This window comes from Gossypium arboreum, chromosome 6 (genome assembly GCF_025698485.1).
Source record: "Gossypium arboreum isolate Shixiya-1 chromosome 6, ASM2569848v2, whole genome shotgun sequence".
NCBI classification, from domain to species: Eukaryota; Viridiplantae; Streptophyta; class Magnoliopsida; order Malvales; family Malvaceae; genus Gossypium; species Gossypium arboreum.
The window spans coordinates 85,546,534-85,553,745 of NC_069075.1; the positions used below are offsets into that span (position 1 = coordinate 85,546,534).

A 7,212-nucleotide genomic window follows, 5' to 3' on the forward strand; every position below is an offset into this window, starting at 1 on the left:
CCAGTGCCTCAGTTAACAATACTTTCAACTAATCAAAACTCTATTGACATTTCTCGGACCACTCAAACTTCACGTCTTTTTGTAGCAATCTGGTCATAGGTGTAGTAATCATCGAGAACCTTTTAACAAAACATCGATAACCTAGAAACCTTCTAACTTAAGATACATTTTTCGGTGGTTTCCAATCAACAACTACAGAAATCTTGCTGGAATCAACTCTTATACCTTCTACTGAAACAATGTGCCCTAGAAATCTGACTTCTCAAAGCCAAAATTCACGTTTGCTGAAATTAGCGAACAATTGCTTATCTCTCAAAGTTTGTAGCATTATTCTCAAATGCTCGGGATGTTCAGACTCATCACGTGAATAGATCAGAATGTCAGAATGAACACAACAATGAATCTATCTAAATACAGTCTAAAAATCTGATTCATCAAATCCATAAAGATTGCAGGAATATTAGTTAATCCAAAGGGCATAACAAGGAATTCACAATGTCCGTACCTCATTCTAAAAGATGTTTGCGGCACATCTGAATCTTTAACTCGGAACTGATAATAACCAGACCGCAAATTAATCTTCGAAAACACTGTTGCACCTTCAATTGATCAAATAAATCATCTATTCTCGGCAATGGATACTTATTCTTTATTGTAACCCCTGTTGAGCTGTCGATAGTCAATACACATTCTCATTGACCTGTCCTTCTTCTTTACAAACAATACCGGCACTCCCCAGGGTGAAAAACTAGGTTGTGCAAAACCTTTATCTGTTAACTCTTGCAGCTGAGCTTTCAACTCTTTCAATTTGGTCAGAGCCATTATGTATGGAGATATAAATATCAGTGAAGTTCCTGATACTAATTCAATAGCAAATTCAACCTCTCTGATCGATGGTAAACTTGGTAATTCTTCTGGAAACACATTCGAAAACTCACGGACTATAGAAACTGATTAAATCTTCAATTCAGACACTTTTGTATCTAAAACATAAGCAAGATAAGCTTCGCACCCTTTTCTCACACATCTCTGAGCTGACATAGATGAAATCACAGCAGGCAATTCACTCGATTCATCTGATTCAATTTGAATAATTTCACTGTTCTGACATCTCAATTCAATAATCTTTCGTCTACAATTTACAACAGCATCATGCAGAGTTAACCAATCCATACCTAGAATTACGTCAAACTCATCAAATGGCAATAGCATCAAATCAGCTGAAAAATAGTAACCTCGAATCATTAAAGGACAGTTCTTACAAACTTTATCAACTAGAACATACTTACCTAAAAGGTTCAATACTTTAATCACAAACTTAGTGGACTCAACAGGTAATTTCTTACTAGAAACTAAATTCTCACAAATATACGAATAAGTTGATCCAGGATCAATCAATGCAATAACATTAGTGTCGTAAAGAGAAAATGTACCAGTGATAACATCGGGTGACGACGCCTCTTCACGAGCTCGAATAGCGTAAGCTCTAGCAGGTGCTCTGGCCTCGGATCTTACCATAGAATCTCTCATAATATCGCAATTGCCACTTGTATTTCTCGCATTTCTAGGTAGCCTCCCTGTAGTGGCTGTGTTACTCGGTCTTGCATTCTGAATCTTATCTTTCTCAGGTAACTCTAGGAAATTACGAATGAAATTATCTTGTGAACCACATTTGAAACAAGCCCGATTATTCATTCTACATTCACTAAGATGTCGTCTTTCGCATTGTTGACATTTAGGTCTATAGTTTCTCACACTGCCAACACTCGATACCGATGTAGCTTAAGCTTTAGGACTTGAGTATTATTTTCCACGATCTCTGCTCGAATGCTCGATTGAAACATTTGGACGAGTTAATGAATCTCTGAATTTCTTTGACAAAGATTGATATGGCTTATTCATCAACCTTTTTTTTCGAATCTCTAACCTCTGAATCCGCTTCTCTTTTCTTTGCTCAGCTCCTCGGCTTTGAAAGCTCTATCAACCAGGACAACAAATTTTTTCAATTTTAGAATTCTGACTAGAAGTTTAATATCCTCGTTCAACCCATGAACGAACCATTTGCACATGATTTCTTTATTGGAAACATACTCCCGAGCATACTTGTTTAATCGTACAAATTTTCTTTCATACTTGGTCACAGTCATTCGGCCCTATTTCAATTCTAGAAACTTTTTATGCTTTTGATCGAGAAATCTATGACTTATATATTTCTTCCAAAACTCAGTCAGAAAGAATTCTCATGTCACTCTTTCTCTCTATACCACTGATACTAAAGTAGTCCACCATTGGTAGGCAGTTTCTCTCAATAACAATATAGCACATTTTAAACACTCAACTGGAGTACATGATAGTTCATCAAATACCCGAATAGTGTTTTTAATAAACCGTAAATTATACATATTTTGACCCTATGTTTAATGCATTTTATGGATGATTTCTCATTAGAATTGGTGAATTTGATGATCCTAATGCTTTAATTTCATGTTTTATACTTAGGAGAGCATAGGAGAGTGAAAGGAACGAGAAACGGGCCAAAAACAGAGAAAATAGGCAAAGTACGAAATCAACACGGCCTGGACTTCCTCACACGGACAGCCCACATGGCCGTGTCAATTGGCAGAATCGAAGCACGATTCACACGGGCAATCCACACGGCCGTGTCAATTTGGCAGGCTTGAACACGGCCTGAAATAATCGCACACGGGCGTGTCCTTACCGAGCCCAAATTGAGTCCAATTCGGAAAAGGCCACTTTTGAGGGCTCATAGGCATTCCAAAGCCTATAAATACACCCTAGAAAAGGAGAAAAGGGAGGCGGAGAAGAAAAAGTAAGGAATTACTCCAAGGAAGCCGATTGATCCATCTCAGAAGTCGAATTCATCATCAAGACTGAAGATCTCTCCTCAATTTCCCTTCAGGAGTTATGGGTTTTCTTTATGTTTTGTATTCTTTATTCTTCTGAGATGTTTTCTTATTTAGTTATGAACTAAAACCCCTAAATACCTAAGGGGAATGAAACCTAAGACGAATCTTGTTATTATTTTCTGAATCATATGATAAATATTTAACTTGTTCTTAATTATGTGTTCTTAATTCTTGTTTTGATATCCAAGGATACTAGTTCAAGACATGCTCTTATTCAGAGGAGGAATAGACCCTGTCTAAGAGTACTTTTGTCATAATTAAGCGGAGTTGATTGCACCCCTAGAAATAGGGTGACAAGATTTTGCCGGATTAGGGTGAAACCTATTAAGGGGATCCATAGATCGAGTTAATGCAACCCCAGAGTGTTAATTAGATAAAAGTCTCGGTTATTCAATCTAGGGATTAGACGTTCTTAGTCTTGAATAGGGATAATAACATATCTCTACGGAACAAGTTGAATGAATACATCATCCGATTCGGAGCTAGAATAACAAGTAAAGTCTAGGTGGATTTATCATTAGGTATTGTCTTAAGTCAATTGATTTTTCCCAAAAGAAATCCCCAATTCTTTTCTCTTTGAGTTCTTAGTTTAGATAATTAGTTAATTAAAACAAAGACTCTTTATTCCTAGGCTAGATAATAAAAAGACAGTCATTACTAGTACTTTTAGTTCCTTTGGGTTAGATAATCCGATCTTGCTAAAACTATACTACTATTCGATAGGTACACTTGCCTACATCGCGATAATAGTTAGTCCAAGAACGAGTAATTATAAATATTTAAAACCTAGCACGAAACCTCGCGATCAAGTTTTTGGCGCCGCTGCCGGGGAACTAAAATATTAGGAACACTCAATTTTTATTACTTTAGCCATTTATTTTTCTTGCAATTTAATTTAATTTTATATTATTATTATTACTAATTAATTTACTTTTTCTTTCTCTTGACAGGTTTTTTATAGTTTATGACTAGAAGAAACCCGTCGGGACCATTACTTTTTGACGAAGAAATCGATTGCACAGTTCGTAGAAACCAAAGAGAAATAAGGCGAAGCTTAAGATACACAGAGAACGAGCAAGAAAACGATACTCAACCCCCAACCGAAGAGATGGTGAAAACCAAGGCAATCAGCTATCTCACGCAATTGCAACTAATCAAAATCTCGCTCCACGCACTATGTATGACTATGCTAAACCTTCTTTAACAGAACCGAGTCAAGTATAGTTAGACCTGCTATTGCTGCAAATAATTTCGAACTGAAACCTAACAAAATTCAGATGATACAGCAGTTTATTCAGTTTGATGGTTTGCAGGATGAGGATCCCAACACTCACTTGGCGAATTTTCTGGAGTTTTGCGACACTTTCAAAATTAATGGCATTTTTTATGATGCCATTCGCCTTCAGTTATTCCCTTTTTCACTGAGAAACAAACCTAAATAGTGGTTGAACTCGTTACCACGAGGTTCCATCACTACTTGGGAACAAATGACCGAAAAATTTTTACTAAAATATTTTTCACCGGCTAAAACGGCTAAGTTACGTAATGATATCTCTTCTTTTGTGCAGATGGACTTAGAAACACTTTACGATGCATGGGAGAGATACAAGGATCTATTGCGAAGGTGCCCTCACCATGGGTTACCTCTATGGCTACAAGTTCAAACGTTTTACAATGGTTTGAATCCCTCGACAAGATAGATGATTGATGCAGCTACTGGAGGAACCATCAACAACAAAACACCTGAAGAGGCTTATGAATTCATTGAAGAAATGTCATTGAATAATTATCAGTGGCAAGTCATGAGGACTAAACCAACAAAAATAGGAGGCGTTTATAACGTTGACTCAGTTACTATACTGTCAAATCAGGTAGAACTTCTCAATAAAAAGATTGATGGTTTACTCGGTTTTATGCAGGTACATCCAGTAATGAGGTGTGACTCAAGTGGAGGAGGTGTACATACAGAATATCAATCCTACAACCGAAGAGGAACAAGTCAACTATATGGGTAACAATAACTTTAGATCTCAAAATAACCCATACAATAATACTTATAATGCAGGTTGGAGGAACCACCCAAATTTCTCCTAGGGTCGTCAAGGGAATCAAAAGCCACAAAATCCTCAGGGTTTTCAATAGCCACCTTATCAACAAGAGAAGAAACCGAACCTTAAGTAGATGCTCTCAAAATTCATATCAGTGTCAAAAACCCGTTTCTAAAATGCCGAGACAACATTTAAAAATCAACAAGCATCGATCCAAGGACTCAAAAATTAGATAGGCCAGTTATCCAAACTAATCTCTGAACGACCACAAGGTAGCTTACCAAGTAATACTGAACCTAACCCAAGGGAACACCTCAGCGTAATTAGTACTCAAGATAAGGAAGGATTCATTGCGCCTGAAGCAGAATTGATGCAAGAAACTGTGGTGAACAAAGGTAAAAGTGAGGTAAGTCATAACAAAACGGTGAATGAAGAATATAAACCTCGTGTCCCATATCCTAACTCGACAAGAAAAGACCGCTCAAATGAAAAATTCGATAAATTCCTTAAACTTTTTAAAAAATTACATATTAACTTACCATTTATTGAAGCTCTGTCGCAGATGCCGAATGCAATGAAATTTTTAAAAGAGCTTTTAGTAAATAAGTGAAAGTTGGACGAAACGTCGCATGTGGAGCTAAACGCAGTCTGCTCAGCTATTCTACAGAATAAGCTACCCCACAAATTGAAAGATCCAGGGAGTTTTACAATTCCTTGCTTAATTGGTAGTTTAGATATAAGTCATGCATTAGTTGATTTAGGGGCTAGTATTAACGTCATGCCTTACAAAATGTTTAAGCAACTAGGTCTTGGGAGACCTAAACAAACTAGGATGAACATTCAATTGGCAGATAAAACTATAAGATTTCCTAGGGGTATTATTGAAGATGTACTAGTGAAAGTAGATAAGTTCATATTTCCCGTTGATTTCGTTGTTCTAGACATAGAGGAGGATAATAACACCCCTTTGATTTTAGGGAGGCCCTTTTTAGCAACTGCTAAAACAATTATTGATGTTGGCACAGGTGAGCTTAAACTTCGTGTGGGAGACGAAACGATCACCCTTCAAGCTCGTAATTCTGGCATCACATCGAACATTGAAGGTAATGGTCCACACCAATATACTAAAACTGACAATATGACTTTGCAGAAATTGAGCTTCAAAGAAGCTCATGAGCCATGTTCCAGAAATGATAGAGGACACATTCATGAAGAATGAGGGCTACGGATAGAGGAGCTAGACGAATGGCGAGCACATAAACTGAGAACACACGATAAACCAAAATTACGCCAGAATGAGTTCGATACCTCCCCAAATTTACTTAAGGTTGGTGATAAGGTCTTATTAGATGCCGCAGATCCCTACATTGTCACTACCACACCGAATGAGGAAATCCCTCTTACGGTACTCAGTATTTTTCCATTCGGTATGGTGGAGGTGAGTCATCCCAAGTTCGGCACTTTTAAGGTAAAAAACACCCGATTAAAACCTTATTTTGATGAGATTGATAGCAGGAATGAGGAGTATAAACTCCTCGAACCACCATGACCATACAACGGAGAGGTAATTCGAGCTTAGACTATAAATAAGCGCTTCTCGGGAGGCAACCCAAGCACTAAGAATATTAATTTCTTTGAATTTTGGTATTTAACCCCTAACTTACTAAAAGAAATATTGAATACAGGTGTTTCCACAAAGACACGGCCAAGCACATGGGCGAGCTTAAGGCCGTGTGAAAATAGGGCAAAAGATTTCCCCAACACGGGCTACGATTAAACGCCACGACCATGTGATACAGTCGTGGTCGAGCCTGCCAAAATAACACGGGCCTGCGACACGCCCATATGGAAGACCCGTAGTTGAAAATGAGAAACTAGCACGGGCGTGCGACACGCCCGTGTCTAACACCCGTGGTCGAACCTGTTAAATTAACACGGGCGTGGGAGAAGCGAACGAAGCTAGACACGGCCGTGCAACACGGCCGTGTGATCCCACACACCCGAGGAACACGGGCGTGTACTAAATGTTAGACGCGCCCAAATTTGAAATTCGCGAATCACACGAGCTGAAATTGGGGGACACGAGTGTGTGCCATGGCCGTGTGCCCCAAAATCTATAAATACCCTGCACTATTCACTTTCTTCCCCATTCAAAAACCCTAACCCTAGCCGCTGTAACTCCACACGGCCTCCTGCCACGCCAATGCGCCGCCTTCAACTTTGTTTTTTACGCTCAA

General features: G+C 38.4%; 1 non-coding gene across 1 annotated transcript; it reads right to left on the reverse strand.

Moving 5' to 3' along the window:
• Window positions 1–4,462: 4,462 nt before the first annotated feature.
• LOC128294335 (small nucleolar RNA R71) lies at window positions 4,463–4,569 on the reverse strand. The gene has a single exon (XR_008284647.1). It is a non-coding gene; the product is annotated as a small nucleolar RNA R71 (small nucleolar RNA).
• Window positions 4,570–7,212: the final 2,643 nt, after the last annotated feature.